The sequence below is a fragment of the Microtus oregoni genome, unplaced genomic scaffold, assembly GCF_018167655.1.
Source record: "Microtus oregoni isolate MIOR12 unplaced genomic scaffold, Mior012 000022F_ref0000154, whole genome shotgun sequence".
Lineage (NCBI taxonomy): Eukaryota > Metazoa > Chordata > Mammalia > Rodentia > Cricetidae > Microtus > Microtus oregoni.
In genome coordinates this window covers 34,268,796-34,289,657 of record NW_024543081.1, presented here as the reverse complement: position 1 = coordinate 34,289,657, position 20,862 = coordinate 34,268,796, and positions in this window count along the sequence as shown.

The following is a 20,862-nucleotide window of genomic DNA, read 5'->3' as shown; positions in this document are numbered from 1 at the left end:
AACTGTGCTTTCACTTTGTTTAGATGTTGGTTGGTTATTTTTTTTTTTTGCTGTTGTTGTTTGTTTTTTTGTTTTGCTTTGTTTTGTTTTGAGTCTGAGTTTCACTGTGTAGTCCTGGCTCTGCTGGAGCTATATAGCCCAGGCTGACGATAAACTCCGAGTAATTTTCCAGACTCAGTCTGCATTTAGGATTACAGGGATGAACCTTGCTACGTGTACTTTGCAGCCATCACTACTCCAGTTAGCCAGTGCCCTTTCTTTACTTGTTTTCTCGTTTTTTGCGCTGGTATGATGGATGCGGTACCGCCATTAATCTTCCAGAAGAGATCTTCCATAGCCAATGAATTGCTTCTGAATATGTCACTGACTTTTTTTTTTTTGTCTTCCCTCTACAGTAATGGACTGGATGTTCTCTGGAACAACAGGGATTATTTATGGTATAAGTCCTTCCAGTGTCATTGCACACAGAGAAAAGAATGACGCCAAGGGCATTCTCTACTCTGGATGCCAGACACAACTCCCATTAGCCGTAACAAGTACTATGCGTATGACTGTTGCTTTTCCTGGAGCAGGGCTCTACTGCTGCATCGAGAGGAGCCTCTGCCATCCATCACATCACCATCCACTCTTGCTTACTTACTCTTTTCTTTAAATAACTTTCCAAGTAAGAAAGTGGAAACATTCCATTGTTTATCTCTGACTAATAGGTCCTTTTTTTAATGATAGGCATAAGGTCTTCCATAACCAATAAGCAGAGTGTGCTTTCTGTTCATGAAGAACTTGATTTTACAGGAAGGTCAAAACAACCATTAAAAAGAATGAATTGTGATGTTCTGAGGTTCAGGAACTCTGATTCCCCTGCTTCCAACCCTGAGAGCCCTTTTAGGCAAGCAGTGGAGAATCTATAACCATAGCCAGTAATTGCTTTGCTTTTCATATTTACTTGTGTTCAGAGAAAGCCTTCAGATATAGTGGTATAACTTAGTGGATATTTTTCTAAGCCTGGGAAAATTCACTTAGGAGATTCAAAAAACCACCACATAATTGTTTCTTTGGTTTTCTCTAAACTAAAACGGTGAGCATCATAAACTTAAACCTCTGTTGTTCATTGCTCCTGCAAATCTGAGAACTAAACACATTATTTTATATAGGATACAGTAGAACACTGGGGGTAATTTTGCACCTCAGGGAAGATGAGCAACGTCTGAAGATGTTTTCATTTGTCCTACCAGGAGAGACAGTCCTAGGGTAAGCAGAGACAGGATACACGGCTCACCACTCTGCAGTGCTTAGGCTAGCTCCCACTACAAAGGATTATCTGGCTTAAAACATCGGTTTTGTTGAGACTGAGAAATTCTACACTGGAGGTAGTTTCTGTGGCTCATAAGAAAAGAGAAAGCATTTCCATTTAAGCAGCTTTCTAGAACAGATGATCTTTTAATCCTGTTTTGTAAGGAAAAGCTTAGAATTAGGTTAAATAAAAATCATCTAAATAAACACTCAAAGATAGCTGGGAAAAAATTCAAGTCAGGTTAGATTTTCATTAGTCCATTAAAAATTTTTCAAATTTTTGCTATTATAAATTATATCGCGTCTTCCTTCCCTTTCCTCTCTCCAAACCCTCCTATATACCCCTGCATGCTCTCTTTCAAAATTAGGGCATTTTTTTCACTAATTGTGGTTTTACACACACACACACACACACACACACACACACACTCGTCTAGGTTCCCCATGTCAGAGAAAACAAGATACGTGTCTTTCTGAGTTTAGCTTATTATGCTTATCATGATTTCCAGTTCCATTCATTTTCCTGCAGATGTCATTCTTCTGAATGGCTGAATGAGATTCCTTTGTGTGTGACTATCATCTTTTCTGTCTGCTCAGCTGTTGACAGATAGCCAGGAGCGACTCTAAGTCTTACCACAGAGACCCTTGGATAAGTCTGCTCACTGCTGCATCATTCAAAGCGGGTGATGATACTTCTATCCAGTCAACTTTTGACTTTGTTACGTTTCTCATGGCTGTTCATGTTGAACGTACCCCTGACAGTGTCCTTAAAATAATCACCTTGAGGCTTCTGCTGGGACCTTTATAAAACAGCACTCAAATGCTGTTAATGCCGCCTCAACATATCTGAGGTCTCAGGCAAACTAAAGGAATGTGCGCAAAAAACGCAGCCTATTAGGATTTGAAGCAGAGCTTGGGGTTTGGGAAGGGTGTATCCCGAAGAAAAAGCTGTCGTTTGAAATTTCCACCACAGATTCATAGCTTTCAGGGTTTAATTAGGCCTGCGCCTGCCAAAACAGAAAGCTTTCTCAAGGGGAGAGGAGAAAAAGCCCTCCTTGTTAGCACCCACCTATCTCTGCTGAGCACTGTTGTGACTCGCATGTCCAGGCATAGCTGGGGCTCTATTGAAATTCTGAAGGTGAACAATGCGTGATCGAGTGCTGTGGCCCAGAATTTGTTCTATTATCTAAATTTTGCAAACTTTAATATGCCTCCCAAGAAGTTGTCTTTTTTTTATTAAGTATCACAAGGAAATGAAAGGGGAACAAAAACTACGGAGAGAAGAAAATAATTTTTCCAAATTATTTCAAAGCTGTAGTATGGGAGCGTGAATTCATAAGCGGACCTCTTTCAGTATAAATTATATTTAGAGAAAAATCTGTTTTTCCTTGTCCAACTGAATAAGTATCTATATTAGTGTGAAATAGCAACAAATTATTAGACACTGAGAATGCATATATTAGCAACTGTGAACTTGCAAAAAATTCTGATAAATAAAAAATAGAACAATAGAGCAGGATATTGGGCTTGGCAGTGCACATGGTGAAAGTCATATATTATGTCTAGGTCTGGGAGCAAAGACATCACTAAAGATCTCACCTTTAACAAATGTGTTTTGCGGACTGAATGAATGTTTATGTACCACCAAAACCCATCCATTGATGTCTCAATCCTCATTTGATGCTAGCGGGTGGGTATTAATTGCATAAATGAATGTTTTCCACTGTGACATTTCATAGATGCATATATTTCTGAGATGGCTTTCATCCTCCATCACCGTCTCTCATTCCCTCGCACTCTCCTCTTTCCCAATCGTCCCCCTTATACTTTCTCTCATTCTTTTTTCTTTGTTGTTGTTCAACCAGATTGTCATCTGAGACCAAACATACGAGCCTGGTCTTTTTGAGTCTGTCACATTTTGCTTGGCATGTTGACCTTCCGTTTCATCCATTTTTAGGGAAATGCCCTGATTTTGTTCTGCGTTACTGTCAGAACTTCCCTCTCTCCACCGTGTGTGTGTGTGTGTGTGTGTGTGTGTGTGTGTGTGTGTGTGCAAGCATTTGTTCCTACACTTTCTAACTAACGATGCAATGTGACCAGCTCCTTTGGGCCTGCCACGTTTACCTCCCCACCACTATGGACTGGGCCATTAGCTGTGAGACAGAATAGACTCCTTCTGCCTTCAGCAGCTTCTGTCAGGGTCGGTTATCGCAGCACCCGGAAAAGAACCAAGGCATGAAATTAGCTGTCTTGTAAGAGGAGACGTAGAGTTTACCTGTCTCCTCTTCACTGTCTTTACGAGACACAGTAAGATTGCTGGCTCCAATGGGGAAGGAGGCTCTTACCAGATAATACATCTGCCTATATCTTATCCTTGGAATTTGCAGACTGCAGAACTAGGAAGAACTAATATTTGTTGTGAAGAACATGCAATCTATAGATTCTCTCCTAGCAGCTCACGCCAACTATAACACTCCCTCCTCATCAACTCTTCATTGTTCCTTAAAAACGATGCAGAAGCTTTCAAACAGTTATTCATCCACCTGCTCTGTCTTTAATTTCTACTTTTATTGAAAATAGATTTTTTTCTCCCATACTATATCCTGATTGAGGTTTTCCCTCTCCTCCTCCAAGTTCCTCCCTACCTCCCCTCCTACCCTTGTCTGTCACTAGAAAACAAACAGACAATTAAGGGATAATAATAAAATAAAATGTAATGAGATAAACCAAAAACTAACATGTTGGAATAGAACAAGATAAACAGAAGGAAAAGGAAAAAAGCCCAAGTGGGTAAAACACAATAAACAGACTTAGACATAGAGAACAACTTATTATGCACTCAGGAATCCCATAAAAATGCTAAACAGGAAGCCATAATATATACACAAAGGTAAATATTTGTGTGTATGTGTACACAAAAAATTGTCTCTGTGTGTGTGTGTGTGTGTGTGTGTGTATGTGCATGCGCGTGTGTGTAGTTCTAAATTTAAAATGAGATAAAATTTAACAAAAGGAAAAGGAAAAGCCTTGACAGGGCCTTATGAGACAACTAGCCTCCAAAGATGTTACTGAGTTGGTTTTCTCCTGGGCATGCAGCCTACCTTTAAGAATAGTTTGTTTCCCCAGTGAGATTCCCATGGGAGAAAACTAAATTTTCATTTGCAAGTGGTTATCAACTGGAGATAGCTCCTGGGCTAGGGCCATGTGTATGCTTCTCCTTTGAGTGCTAAGATCCCTTCTGGTGCAGACCTATGCAGGCCCCGTGCATGCTGCCTTAGTCTCTGTGACCTCCTGTGCATGTCAATCCTGTTTTGTTTACAAGACCTTGCCTTCGTTTTGCCTTCTTGGTACCTTCCATCACCGCTGGCTCTTACACTCTGTCTACTTCCTCTTCCACTGGGTTCCTTGAGCCCTGTCAGGAGGGATTGGATCCTGTTTAGGGCTAAGTGTTCCAAGGTCTCTGCATACTGCCTGGCTGTAGGTCTTTGAATTTTTTCCCCATCTTCTGCAGGAGAAAGCTTCTCTGATGATGGCTCTTGCTTTCTCTCTATATTAAAGCAACTTAGGGTTGGTTACTTATACACATCTGAAATAAATGCTTTTCCTAATATTATGACTCTCATCTTGGAAAAAGTAATAATTTAATATATTCACATATTTAGAATTGAACGGCAAATAAGAGCAGGAGAAATGGCTCTCTGGGTACAGTGTTCACTGGGCAAGCATGGGGTTCTGAGATCAGACCCTTGAGTACCTACTATGCAGTAAATGGTGTATGGTATAGATGGGGGAGGATGCTGTTGGATTCCAAGGGCTTGCTGGCCGTCCAACCCTGCTGAAATGGTAGCTTCAGGTTCAGTGAGAAGCTGTCTCTCAAAAAACAACTTGAAGAGGAAGACGTTGGCCTCTGGTCTCCACATGCTTACACGGGAGCACATACTTCACACACACATGTAGATGTTACACAATAAAAACATATGCAAAATAACTAAGTCACTACACAGCAAATACAAAATTGAACTGAGGAGGCACTTTTATTGCTCAGGAACCATGATGTAAGCCCATGCTGTGTCTGCAGAATATGGACCTTAAAATTTGGGAAAATTTAGAGATTCCACAATGGCTGAAAAGAGAGAGATCATGGACAAATCACTGCTTTAGAAGCCCATCATCAGCTGGGCGGTGGTGGCTCACGCCTTTAATCCCAGCACTCGGGAGGCAGAGGTAGGCGGATCTCTGTGAGTTCGAGGCCAGCCTGGTCTACAAGAGCTAGTTCCAGGACAGGCACCAAAAACTTCCGAGAAACCCTGTCTCGAAAATAAAAAAAAAAAAAAAAGAAATAGAAGCTCATCATCAGAATCAGTTTGCCAAATGACAAATTTTAAAAAAAGAACAAAGCAATTGGAGCAAACTGATTTTTTTGCCAGTGGGTTGCCAATGCAGGTAGCTTTTTGGTTAGAGGTGGGAGCCAATATCCCCTTTACCTTCTCAAGTTTAGGTCATTTCTTAGAAAAAGAGAGAGAAAGAGAGAGAGAGAGAGAGAGAGAGAGAGAGAGAGACAGAGAGAGAGAGACAGACACAGAGAGAGAGACAGAGAGAGAGAGACAGAGAGAGAGAGAGAGAGAGAGAGAGAGAGAGAGAGAGAGAGAACATAAATTTGGATGGATGATCTGGGGGAGGTGAAACATAATCAAAATATATTTTCGTAAAAACCAAATTGGATAAAGGCTGTGTGCCTTTGGAAATACTGAATAGAATTCAGTAAGTTAAATAGCCCAATAACAGTTATTAAAAACTTTAAGGCAGTCATGGAAGTAGTGAGCTAATCTTAAGCAGAACTCACGGAATCAGGCAGACAAAACCAGAGTGAGGGCTCTGAGCAGACTCTTCCCTGGGCAACAATGTCAAAGCAGGCCTGTTTACGTGAGATGCTTCTGAACCCCAACAGCCTTGGAGGACACAAAAGGCTGACTAGTTGATCTAAAGATCAAATTTGAAATATTCAGATGAGAACACTGCCCAGATCAGTGAGCTCTCAGAGTTGCTGTGGAGACAGCTTGCAGTCTGCTGAGAAGCTTGCAGAGACCCAGACCCGAGGCATCTGGGGTCCTCTCTTGCCTCCACAGGCACTAGACATGCATGTATGAGGTACACGTACATATATGCATGCAAACACTTATAAAATTAAAAAACCACAAATGAATAAATGTATAAAAAGGAGATTAAAAAAACCTAAGCAAGCAATGGCTAAATCCAGAACTTTGAATGATGGTAACCTGAAATTACACAGTAAAAGCACTAAAAGGACAGACATGTGGTGGGGGGGAAGGCAATGGGGAACAAAACCCATAGAATATTAACAAGAATCCCTAGGCTAAGGGAAGTAAAAGAGTTCCAGGTTTACAGAGAATAGCACGACTTGTGCTGGGTCTGCTAAAGAAAGAATATCATCTCAGAAAAGGAAAACTAGATATATCAGCGATTGTGGACATGGTACAACTGGACCAATAGCAACAGCAAGGACAGGAAGAGGACAAATGGACCCGTACCTTCTTTTCTTTTTGTTACTATCCCAATGAACACTTTTGTGTCTCGATGATTCAAACGTGGACAGGAGGAGTCTCTCTCTTAATTGCCTCTGTAGCACGAGACTGTCTTTGTACAAAGCAGTAAAACGCACACCATACGAAAGTGAAGAACAAACGGAGAATCATACGTGTAAGAGACACAGAAAATGCTTAGAGAACACAGTATCATGTGAGAGACAAGTCCAATATGACACAAAACGTGCTCACTAGGTGAGGGGGTATGACACACAAGAGAAAGCCTGCCTCAGATGTCCAGTGCAAAAAACAGAGAAGGAAGATTGGCTACCAGTTCCTGCCCTATGACTATTAATATCTCCCAAAGTTCAATTTATATGGAACAGGGTATTTTAAAGACTGTGTTGAATAAACAATTGGATAACACAGCAGGTGGCTGATAGCTTTTTGCTTACTTTGGATAAACTGTGAATCTCGAAAGTATCTTAAATGTTTGATTATTAAATCAGAAGTCGCGGCCCAAGAAAACTTTCACATCATTTAAAGCCACAGTCAGAGTTATTTTTGTGATGCTCACAGGAAGTGTTTTTCTCCCAGCTTCACAGGGAGGGGAGTAAGACAGCTTATTCCCAATGTAGCGTCAACAAGTGAGATTGTGTCTGATTTAAGCAGTCGTCACTCAGCAGCAGGTCACTTCCTCCCTTGGTTTGCACTCAAGTTATACCAAATAGGGTCACAGTGATTATTAGCTCAGAGGGTGATTGATATAGGTTTGTGGAAGGGCTGGATGAGTCACTTCCTGAAGTCCATCTCAAAGCTGATTTCTCCATTCTGCACGGTCTCTGCCCCGTAGCTGCACACCTTGCTGCTCCGCTCAGTTTCCGTTTTCACAGACACAGGTACTGTGCTGTTGCTCATGACTCAGTGAGCACCATGAGGCAACCATGACACAAGGCGGCCAAAGGTAGATGCTATCTTGACAGGACACATTCCTCTCTTCTGTGTGCTTCCGTCCCGCCCATCAGGTAACAAGCTGTGCAGACACCCTGCCATCTAAACGCCGAGCATGCAGAAGGCATAGCTGCCTCCCCTAGAACACCGGATGGATTATTTTACAAAGTATATAGCATCTCATTCTTTATACTGTGTGTATACTGGTTTACACGCAGCCTTAAGCCAATTTAAACCACCGGACTCAAGCCAACTCAAGATCTCCCCACTCTTGCCCATCTTCAATCTCTATAGGAATCATTTGACAAGTGCCTTGTCAATCACCTTTTCAAAAAAGGTTCTGATTTGTAGCTTTTGAGGAGAAGCTTCAAGTATTTCTCTACTTTTGGCTTCAAGAAAATGATTGTGTACAGCACAACATATTATCACTCTAAACTTGCAAGAGATGGAGACAGTTGCTGGTACTTAAGTCCCGTGGGAGATCTTATTACTGGTGACAAAATGGTGTATTTTTGCCAACTGTGCTCAGAGGAAAGCAGTTGCAGTGAACCTTGGTAGTGTTTATGAGGCTCCACTTTGAATAATCAAGTAAATTGCCAATTTCACTCCTTAAGTCAGTCATGTAGGTGTTGTGCCTAGTGCAGACTTGATTGTTTCTTCTTTTTCTTAATAGGGAGCGTTGCTGTGGTCCAGCATGCTTAAACAGAAACTAGATTCTCACCTGAAACTAGCAAAGTCCTTCTTAAAGGTTTTAGAGACTGAGCCAGGGGTGGTGGGGCATACCTTTAGTCCCAGCACTTAGGACACAGAGGCAGACTGGTCTTTGTAAATCCAAGACTAGCCTAGTCTACATAATGAGTTACAGGACAGCCAGAGGCACACAGTGAGACCCTATCTCAAACAAAAAACAAAACAAAACAAAAAACCCTCAAAAACAGCCAAAACAAACCAAAAACCCAAAACAGTGAACAGAAAACAATCAAACAAAGAACAACAAAAAGAATTTCAAGGAGAGACTTGGCTATATAGCAAATTCCATACTAATTTAGGCTAACATAACATCTTGTTGTAGAAAAGAAAAAAATATTAGAGACTGAATGATTGGAACTTTATTCCTACCTCTATATATATAGCGAACAGTAATGTAGCAGAATCCAATTCCTCATCTTAACGTAAAATTTAAAATAATGAATAAGCAGCTTATTGAGTGACTGATCTCTCATCCCATCCATGTCTTAGGACAAGGATTGCCCGACTCAGTGAGGATGCTCTCAGAGAGGCTAGTTGGCTGAGTACTCAGGTTTGTGTACTGAACTGTCTAGCCAGCAGTGACTTTTAACTCAGATGAGATTTATACTTATCTACCATAATTCCAAGTGCAATGGGCAAGGCTCTTATGAGAAGGGAGCCATTAGACAATCCTACCTTTGGCATGATGGAGAAGAAGTTATGATCGTAGGGAGATTCGGAACATCTCCAACCACTGTGGGGATGAAAGTCCTGTCCTAGGATGGTGGACAAGAAGATGGAGAAAGTTTGGTTCCTGACTACATTATCAAGTATACATCTTGTACTAGACAGAAAAAAAGAACGTAACCTTTATTCAGAAAAAAAGTAATTTATTACCATTCATGAGAGATTGCCTTTCCAAGTAGCATCAAACGATTTTCTTATAAACCAATCACTGATGTTACTAAACTAAGAGAGATTCAGGAGAATGATTGAATGGTGAATAGGATGTAGATCAACCTTAAATATTTCACAGAGTCAATACTCAGATCAATGTATTTCTTACTTGGATGTCCTTGACATTAATGATTCACTGCACTTCTCTAACGCCCTAAATGCCAAATGTTCAGCAAAATGATAAAGAAAACAAACATTGTGGTTTGAGGGACTCAATAGGCTTGCTCTATTTACATTAAAAACTCCTCTTTTGCCACAGTCTAGTGATGCTAAGGACACAAGTGCCATAGCCTAAAATCAAGGGTTTCCATTAGCTGACTTTTCTCTCTGTAGAAGTGAGAATTGAGCTGAATGACAGCTGAAATAAATTTCCTGTGGTATTGGCCTTGGATGCCCTGATGAAAGGCACGTCCCGACAGTCCTTGGCTCGGCCCCAGGAAATGCACACTTGTGGCCTTAGAGGCATGACGCTGAAGAACCACTTAGGGGATCTGCCAAATGCACATGCAGCAGGAATGAGCCTGCCTCAGATAGCCTTGCTGGGGCTCTGTGATTGCAGCCCTTTTAAGGGATCAGAGCAGAGGCAGCAAATTCCATGCTAATCCACCCTTTCAGAACAGAAACATTGGTATTTGCTATTAGTTCCTAAGCTCTGGCGAGTCAAAAATGTGTCATAGATCTTGCCTTTTGCCTCTGTTGCTGGCCAGAAACATACTGGGCATTGTATCCAATGAGATTAGACTGGTACAGATCCAGATAGCATGCAGTCTTAATTATACACATTTATAAGGTAGCACGCTCACTTGAAACAGTCTAGATTTCGTCTGAAATTTTTGCTTCAGATATGAAATGTTTGGGACAAGTACCCATTTCCTCTTATATGCTTGGTTGCCTATTTCCATAACAATGAAGAAAGTTTCATTTTTGTATCAAGGGCTGTAATTTTTTACTCAAAGAAATGTCATAAGCTCAGGCTTATAAAAACAGAATAGTAACGAAAAATGGAAATCCAGAAGTGAAGTTCCCCTTATCTCAAAGTGAGACTCCTTAGAGGATGTCACAGACTACAACTTGAATGCTTGCCCAAGATTCTTCTATGAATTCTCCGTACATTATGTTGAAGTCCTACCCTTTGCATCTTAGAATGAAACCTTACATCGAAATGAGTTATCTTCAGAGATGATCAAGGCAAGAGATACGTAGGAGAATGAGCACAATCCAGTGACATCTTTACACAAACGGACAATTTAGAACATTGGGACAAATACATATAAAAAAGACAACATGTTCAAATGAAGACAGGGACTAAGATGGTGCCAAGGATTGCTAGCAAACCACCAGAGAAACGAAAAAGCAAATACTTTCTTCCCTGTGGCCCTCAGAAGGAAGCATACTATAGACACCTTGACTTTCAGTTTCTAAAATCAGAATTCGTGTGACAATACATTAATAAATTTCTGTTGCTTGTCACCCAGATGTCTTTTTGTTACAGAAAGCCTATTGAATGGATCTAAGCATTGATATTCTTATACAAATGCAGGTAGACATGTAGTGATTTCTTATTCACCATAAACACGATGTTGAATGACTTTAATTGTACCTACTTGGAAGGCAGAAAGACCACAAGTTTAGAGTATGCCTAGGATGAGTTCATGATAATCCTAGGGAACTCATAGTGTGACCTTTTCCAAAAATAAGAACTTAAAAGGGAGGGTGGGCAGTGGTGGCACACTCCTTAAATCCCAGCACTGGGAGGAATCTCCAGGTTCAAGGCCAGCCTGGTCTATACCACAACTTCCAAGACAACCAGGGCTACAAGGCTACACAAAGAAACCCTGTCTTGAAGAACCAAAACAAACAAACAAGTAAATAAATAAATAAGGTAAAGGAAATGAAGCTATAAAGATAAAGATTGAAGGTATAGTTCAGTGAAGAGCATTTGACTAGCATGCATGAGGCCGTAGGTTCTATCACCAGCACCAAATGTAAGAAAAAAGAAAAAAAGAAATTTAATATTGTGGTTACTTTCAAAGGTTTTCCTACTGTTGTTAGTGGGTATACCTCTGAAGTTGAATAGCCTTCCACTATTTTGTAGCTACCAGGATAATTCTAAGCACAGGCCATGTTTATGGGGATAGAGAAAGGTTTGTAAGAAAATCATGGGTAGCCCTGTGCTTGACACTGTCGAAATTCTGGGAAAAGACATGGTGAGGGTGAGATACTACATTTATGATATAAAAACTCAGGGCCAGCTCTTCCTAAATAAACAGGATGATATAAATATGCATCCCGTCCTAGGTTTATTGAATGTGCCATTATGGTGATCATGTTCTTTTTCCTCCAGCTATGCAACAGAGACCCTTCCCCATATTCGTCATTTTCCTGTGCAAACATTTCCACTAAACAGGGTTACTATGATGGACATGCTCACTTCCACGTCCACCCTGCTAAGTCCCATGCCTGGCCCATAGCATGTGTTCATTAAGTTGACTAAATATTTTACATAGTCAACAGACATTTTTGCGTGTCCACTGTGAGTCAGGAATCATGTTTCAGCATTTTTTTTGTTGTTGTTTTTTCAAGACAGGGTTTCTCTGTAGCTTTGGAACCTGTCCTGGAACTGGCTCTTGTAGACCAGGCTGGCCTTGAACTCACAAAGATTCACCTTCCTCTGCCTCCCAAGTGCTGGGATTAAAGGCACATGCGACCATCTCCCGGCTGTTTCAGCATTTTTGCATACTGAAAGAGTTAACATTTCTTCAAATAGCTTATTCCATTGGTACTCTGACATAGTAATCAATTAGTTGTGAATCAGATTGACACAGACTTACAGGACATCATCCCATGTAAGGTCTAGTTTTTCAATGTATAAACCCAAGGCTCAGTTGCTTTTCTAAAACCCTCAGGTACTTGGAAAAGCACCACTGAACAGTCTTTTGTATCTTTTCTCTTATTTACTGTTCGTTTAGTTATTTCTTCAAGTCTTCTATCATTTGATTTAACTCTTTCCTGATAAAGACGGCCTGCTCTTTATCGTTCATTTAGTTATTTCTTCAAGTCTTCTTTCCCTTTTGATTTAACTCTTTCCTGATAAAGACGGTCTGCTCTTTATCGTTCATTTAGTTATTTCTTCAAGTCTTCTTTCCCTTGATTTAGTTTTCCTTTAACTCTCACCTGATAAAGATGTCCTGTTAATGATGCAATGCAGGGTGTTTGAGAGAAATGACATCTTTCATGGCCCAGCTGCACATGATTCAAAGACCTAAGATGCTGGGCATTCCTGGGCACAGAAGACTGATCTGTGGCAGTGGCTCTGAGTTTGTTGTCTTACGCAAGTGTGGATTAATAACACATATTCTTATAGAAGAATGCAGAGCAGAGAGAGGCTTTATTAATAATTCCTACAGAAAAGTAAACGGAGAAACTGGGCCAGCAAGATGATTCGCAGGTGAAGGCTTTTGCCTCCAAGCCTGATGACTTGATTTTCAGCCCCCAGAACCCATGTGGTAGAAAGATAGACCCAACTCTCACAAGTTCTTCTCTGACTTGCAAAACATACACACATACACAGCTAAAGTTGAAGGAAATAAACATACAAAAGTAAGAAATTGATAAAAAATCAAACCCAAATTCTCTTCTCTAGGGCAATGGCAGAAACTGGCAAGGTCTAACATCCTTTCTATGAAGTTTAGTGTTGTCTGTGCTGTAGGGCCCTGAGACAATGGGAGCTCACGCTCTCTATACACATCCTCTTGGTCCAAACAGGAAGATGATCATGCTCTGTTCATGTGCTACTCACCCAGTGAAAGATGGGTTAAAGGCCCCTCTCTGTCCATCTCCATTTTGTTCCTTGTAGACTTGGGCATTCTGCTGACTGCTAGTCGCTAAATGATACTGCTACCTCTCATCTTGTATGTGTCTCACTGGGTTTTAGACCATGTTCTTTTTGCTTTCTCATTTACATGACCAGCTTTTATCTTTACTGTGGCACACAGTTAACTTTGCCACAGCTATCAAGACATAACTGCAGTTATCTTCTTGTCTGTAGAGATGTGGGATGGTCTTCTAGGTGGGAGCTTCTTGGTGGCATCCCTTCTTATGTATAGTTAAGTCTGTTGCGATCAAGTTAATTGAAAGTGAGGGTATGCAAAGCGGTGGTGGCACATACCTTTAATCCCAGCACTCAGGCAGAGAATGGTGGATCTCTGTGAGTTCGAGGCCAGCCTGGTCTATGGAGTGAGTTAAAGGACAACCAAAGCTGCTACACAGACAAACCGTGTCTTGGAAAGAAGGGGATTGTGGGGAAAATATATGAAAAGACAATAGTGTTCTACACATACATTTCTCCAAGGCTTTTGAAAAGGAGGTGCAGCTGGCCTGTGGTCCATGGCTAAGGACTTTGCCCTTTCTCCTATCTGTTTAGCTTGGTTATCTTGTGATCATCTGTAGGTCCTCTTACTCATCTTCCTCGGTGCTCCAGGCTCAGCCACTTTAACTCTTATCTTCCTTTTAACTCCAGTGCCTGTTCGTATTGCATCACTCGGTAGTTCAAGGACAAGAGACCATAGTAAGTTCAACATTTAGTCCATGTGTATTTCACGTGGAGACACTGATAGCTTCAGTTATTCAGGAAAAACACAGTTACACACAGAACTGATGAGGTCCTTTTTCTTGACATGCAGAACTGAATATTTGGACAGAGGAAGACTCTTTGCTGGTTACTGTTTAGTCTTTGGGCATGTTACCATCTCTAGGTCATCGTCTGACATCTATGAAATGAGGAGAGTAACAGGACCTACTCTAAAAGTTTGAGTAGAACATGTGTATACATTGAGAAGAAGAACATTGGCTACACAGGATATATTCATAAGTGGTTATGGAATTGGGTGATTTTGTTTACTTTTTGGGGGTAAATTTCTGAGTGTCAGAATCTAATTTGTTTTCACCTTTTAATAGCAAGTCTTATTGGTACGATGCTGGCAAAGCAAGTGAACTGATTGTTATGACTCTCTCTACCCTCCTTCCCTCTCTTCCTCCCTCCCTCCCTCCCCCTCTCTCCTCCCCTCCAAGTGTATAAGTATCATGAAGTCTATGATGTTGTTTACTCACTCTGCCAGTTTCTTTAGTTTCCTCTGGACCACTAAGAAGGGATGTGAGCAGAATGGTAACAAAGACAGGAGTTTATTGCAGAATATAGATGGCAAGGTGGGAGGAGGAAGTGTCCCATTAGCATTCAAGTCACTTAGGAGGTCTTAATATGATGTGCGAGGCATACCTTCTCTGTTAGCTCAGAGTTCTTCCTGGGTCTCACTGGGGCAGCTGCTAAGTTAGAGTGATCTTTCTACTTTTTGCAAGCCCTGAATTGATTCCTGCAGGAGACATTTTCCTTGGAATATCAACTCTAGTGATTTTCATGTGTAGTTGCATTTTCTACAATTTAGCAACAGTAAGAAGCTTGTGAGCTCATCGTAAAAAAATGATGGTGCATCAAAAGCAGATGCAGGGATTGAGCTAGTGACTTGTGCTGGAGTGGGCCTGGGATGATGAACTCTACAGGAGCAGGATTGAGCCAGCGACCTGGGATGGAATATGCCTGGGATGGTGAACTCCTTGGGAGCAGGAGAGGATCCACACCAGGGACATTTGTGGAAGCAGGATTGAGCCAGTAACCTAGGCTGGAGAGGGCCTGAAATGGCAAACTTCTCAGGAATGGGAGCAGATCCTGACCAAGGACATTTGTGGAGGTAGGACTGAGCCAGTGACCTGGGCCAGAACAGGCCTGAGACAGCAAATTCTGTATGAGTGGGAGCATATCCAGACCAGGGACATTTACGGAAACAGGACTAAGCCAACAACCTAGGCACGAGCAGACCTGAGACAGCAAACTTCACAGGAGCAGGTACAGGAGAGTAACCACTTAGGGAGTGGGCCAGAGCCAGAGACCTCTACAGGTCCAGGCATGAGCCTGCGACCTTTGAGGGAGTAGACTTGAGCCAGGACCCCTGCAGGTCCAGGTGCGATTTTGGGACCTCCAAGGAACTAGGCCTGAGCCAGAAACTCTGCGGGTCCGGGCATGAGTCTGGAACCTCCAAGGGAGTAGGCAGAATCAGGGCAGAAGTGAGTCTGGGACCTCTGGTGGTCTGGGCATCAGTTTGGTCCCACAAAGGTCTCTGGCTCCTTTCTACTCCCTCAGAGGATCCTAACTCAGTTGCACCTGGACCTGCAGATGACCTGGCTCTGGCCAACTCCCTCAGAGGTCCCAGACTCATACCCAGACCCACAGAAGTTTCTCATTCCTGCCTACTCTCTCAGAGGTCCTTGGAGTAAGAAAGAAAATTACAAACCAATCTCACTCATAAACATTGATGCAAAAATACCAAATGTCACCCTTCACAATAGCCATAAATAGCATAAAATATCTTGGAGTAACTCTAACCAAACAATTGGAAGACTTGTATGACAAAAATATTTAAATCTTTGAAGAAAGAAATTGAAGAACACCCGAAATTGGAAAGATCTCCCATGCTCTTGGGTAGGGAGAATTAACATAGTAAAAATGGCAATCTTACCAATAGAAACCTCCAGATTCAATGCAATGCCCGGCAAAATTCCAGCAAAAAAAAAAAGGATAGCAAAAAAATCCTGTACAATATAAGAACTTATGGAAGCATCACAAACCTTGATTTCAAACTCTACTACAGAGCTACAGTATTGAAAACAGCCTGGTATTGGCATTAAAAGAGACAGGAAGACCAATGGAACTGAGTAGAAGACCTGAATATTAATCCACACACCTTCAAACATCTCATTTTTGACAAAGAAGCAAAAAATATCAAATGGAAAAAAGAAAATATATTTAACAAATGGTGCTGACATACCTGGATATCAATATGTAGAAGAATGAAAATAGATCCATATCTATCACCATGCACAAAACTCAAGTACAAATGGATCAAAGACCTCAACATAAAGCCAGCTATACTGAACCTCATAGGAGAGAAAGTGGGAAGTACACTTGAATGCATTTGCACAAGAGACCACTTCCTAACTATAACTCCAGTAGCACAGACACTGAAACAATTAATAAATGAGACCTCCTGAAACTGAAAAGCTTCTGTAAATCAAAGGGCACCGTCAACAAGATAAAACGGCAGCCTACAGAATGGGAAAAGATCTTTACCAACCGCATATCAGATAGAGATCTGATCTCCAAAATATCCAAAGAACTCAAGAAATTGGTCATCAAAAGAACAAATAAGCAAATAAAAAAAATGGAGGACAGACCTAAACAGAGAACTCTCAACAGAGTAATCTAAAATGGGTGAAAGACACTTAAGAAAATGTTCAACATCCTAAGTCATCAGAGAAATGCAAATCAAAACAACTCTGAGATTCCATCTTATACCTGTAAGAATGGCCAATATCAAAAACACTGACGACAACTTATGCTGGAGAAGTTGTGGGGTAAAGGGAACACTTCTGCATTGCTGGTGGGAGTGCAAACTAGTACAGCTGCTTTGGATATCAGTATGGTGCTATCAAAATATTAGGAAACAACCTTCTTCAAGACCCAGCAATATCACTTTTGGGTATATTTCCAAAGAATGCTCAATCATGCCACAAGGACATGTACTTAACTATGTTCACAGAAGCATTGTTAGTCATAGCCAGAACCTGGAAACAACCTAAATGCCCCTCGACCGAAGAATGGATAAAGAAAATGTGGCACATTTGTACAATGGAGTACTACACAGCAGAAAAAAATGACATCTTGAAATTTGCAGGCAAATGGATGGAGCCTCAAAACACCCTAATGAGTAAGGTAGCCCAAACCCAGAAAGACAATTATCATATGTGCTCACTCATAAATGTTTTTTAAACATAAAGCAAAGAAAACCAGATTATCAATCACAATCCCAGAGAATTTAGACAACAATAAGGACCCTAAGAGAGACATACATGGATCTAACCTACATGGGAAGTAGAAAAAGCCAAGATCTCTTGCGTAAATTGGCAGCATGGGAGAGGGTTGAAGGGGAGGGCAGCTCAATAAAATCAATTTTAAAAAAAGCTGATGGAGGGGCTTTTCTTTTGGTTTTACTGTAAAAGCCTTCACACTCCAAGGAGGTCTTGGGGGGCATAAGTGCCCCAGAGCAGAGAGTGTACAAGTTTTCCATGGTCTGAATGCAAGAAAGGTCCCAAACACTTTGAGAATTACCAGGAAATATCCCAAAGTTATAAATGGCAATGACATACCCCCAACCCGAGTGGATCAATGCCTGAAGACCAGGAGCAAAATTCATGGAGGTGAGTGGATGCTCTCCTAGTGACTGTTGTGACCCCATAACCTCAACTCCCCAATGTATGGTCACTCCATCAATGCTCCACAAATGGAAGATCACTCCTTCTAAATAGTACTCCCGAGTCACTCAACATTAAACCCCAGTAACAGGAAAAGTGTGAAAGAAATAGACTGTAGTATATCTCACCCATTTGGGCTCAGAGATCGACACCATTCTATTGCTCCTAAGGAAAGTATCTAATGTGTTTGCAGCAGCATCATTTGTCGAGTAACTTCTTTTTTTTTTCTTGCTGTGGCTTACATAAACCTCTAGAGGCAACTAGTTCAAGTGTAGGTCCTTGAGCCCAAGAAGATCTCAATGGTTGGTCTCTTCAGTGGTGGCAAGAGGAATGGATAATTACAGCTTAATTAACAGTGATTTAACTCAGACAAGAAAAGCTCCATAGGACCACTTTCCTGGGGCCTTGGCTGTCTTGGTGTGTGGTACACACTTAAGGATTAAACTCTCTGGAGAGCGTAGATCCTTGGGTCGAGAGGATTAGAAGAGAGAGAGATGGGGCCAGGGCAGCCATGGAAGTGGACTGGTTTTCATAGCATGGTCTTTGTGGATACTCTCCACTCATTCAGGATTTGATGGGAATTTTTGGAAAGCACTGATGGAGATGTGTGGGACTATGTGAGAAAACAACGGTAATTGTGAGGCTAGGGTGTGTGTAGACAAAGCAGGAGATTCGATATATAAGTGTGAGAAAGAGGTTAATTGGCAGGGAATGGGGAATTTTAATTTGATCCTGTAGTAAGGAGCTGAGGGTGGCAAAATTTCTGGTTTTCTCAAAGAGGCTAGGTATCTATTATGTAATCACACTTTATTTTTTTTTTTTTTTTTTTTTTTTTAAGAAACTGAAAACCCATAGCACTCAGGATGTGAAACCATGCTAGATGAATGATGACTGAAAGATCGAGAAATATTTACCCACAAGAAGCAAAGCTTCATGTGCCAGGAGTCAATTTTAAATATTCAAAATCTCTCACTTGGAAGAAAGGAATACACTTATATATTAAACCCTCAGGTCGACCTAGGACTAAGAGGTAGGAGTTAGAGATAGCTATTAATTTACTCCACAGAGCAAACAACAATAACTGAGAAGTTTGAAGATCAGATGGACTGGAATAGGGAGAGTTTAGGCCCAGGTTAACCAGACAATAGAGAGATCAGCTGTAATTTAGCGAGTTGCTTAATTTTTCTGTTTTACTTTCATAATTATTAAATGTGGAAAAACTATCAACTGTGAAATTGCTGGCAAGGGTTGAATTATGTAACTGTTTATTACTTAGATGTTTACATGGTATGGTTGGTGTGGATGTATGTACATGTGCACGTGTGTGTGTGTGTGTGTGAGTATGTGTGTATAAGATTTCTTGTCCGCCCTGACCTGAAGTTCTATGATTCCAAAAGCTTTGTGGGGGAGGGAGAAAGGACACTGAAGGAACTAGTATTGTCATCTCTACTCACTATGTCATCCTCGGTGTTGTAAAAAGGGTCCCACAGCATTCAAAAGTGTTCTAGTTTCCTGCGAAAATGCTTCTGATGTCTTTTTCCCCAATCAAAAAAAATCCCATCTCTAACAGAGGGAGAGCATTTGACACTTAGCCTAGCAGCGTCACCCACGACAGAAACATGCCCTTCTTTGTTGTGCAGAATGAAGAATGAGCCTTTTTTTTTTTTAACAGAGGAGTTGAGAAAAAGACAGAGAAGAATGAGCCACGCAACCCTGTCCCCTGGGTGACAGCTCGTTTTGATTGTGTTTACATATGAGCCTGGTGTTTGGGAAGCTTCAAGCCTAATGTGGCACGTTTATCAAATTGCAAACAGCTCCACTTATGCACTGCCTGTGATAAACTACCACTATAGAGTGGAGGGTCTGTCCCTGTAGAAGATGATTATTTCCCGAGATAAAAGCTAACTACCAGATGCCAAAGCAATTCATCAATTCAATGACAAAAGAAGAAAAAATGGTTCAAGCAAATCACTTCTTTGGTGTAGCACAAGGCAAACAATGGGTTGATTGACTATCATGCCCACAAATGCAGCCATGGCAAACCGAAACCAAGGGTGAGGTATTCATGGGGATTTTTTTTAGTTGAATGTCACTGTTACTGTAAGGCTTTCTTTCTGCTTTCCAATTTGCTCCCGAGTTACTTGTAGGAGTGGAAGTTCAGTGATCGCATCATCGCTAAGCGAATGGGTTTACTTTGGGGAATTGTGCTTTTCATTTCAAATCTGCCGGCACTGTGGAGTTTCAAAGAAGGACAACTTATATGGGTGGCGGAGGTTGGCTTTATAAAGGAAGAAACCCTATCCCGATGCCAATGCACCTCGGAGCAGACATCTCGAAATCTAAGGGCAATGGGCATTCAAGTTTTGTTTTGTAGCTACAAGCCAACTGGAGTGGAACACTTCTGAGCCTCAAAATAAAAGACTATTTGATCTAATATATTTTTATTGAGTTCTTTGTGTGTGCCAGGTGCTGTGTCAGGCTCTTAGGATTTTGGTTAGCAGCCTCATGTTCCCATTGATACTGTAACACTAGGAGAGTGGGGGCAGAACAGCCAAGAATTAATCATAAAAGTTTTCTTCAGATATCAGGCCCAGACTTTCATCTTTGGGTGACATGCGATCCGTTGTTAACCTAATGATGCTGTCCCTATAACCATAACTGGTAAATGATGGTTCTCTCCTCTTTCAGACCATACGCTGTATCCTACAGGACATTATGAGTAAAACAACTTCTGGTTCTGACTGATGTCCTTTGGGGGACAAAAAGCCCCCCAAATAAACAAACAAAAAACCTCTTGTCAGCTCTGTGAACTGGCGCGAGCTTTGGAATGAGTTAGTGTCCTTGTGTAAGGCACCTCAGGCGAGGGCTTGTCTCCCAAGGCCCGGAGTTAGTCAATCGCTTACAGTTTTGCTTTTCCAGAAAGAACACTTGAGGTGAATCGCCTTCAGTTCGTAACTGTTAAATTTCATAACTGCATACTGTGAATGGCTTGCCCTGAAACTCTCTGATACCTCCGTTTACTGGATTGTGC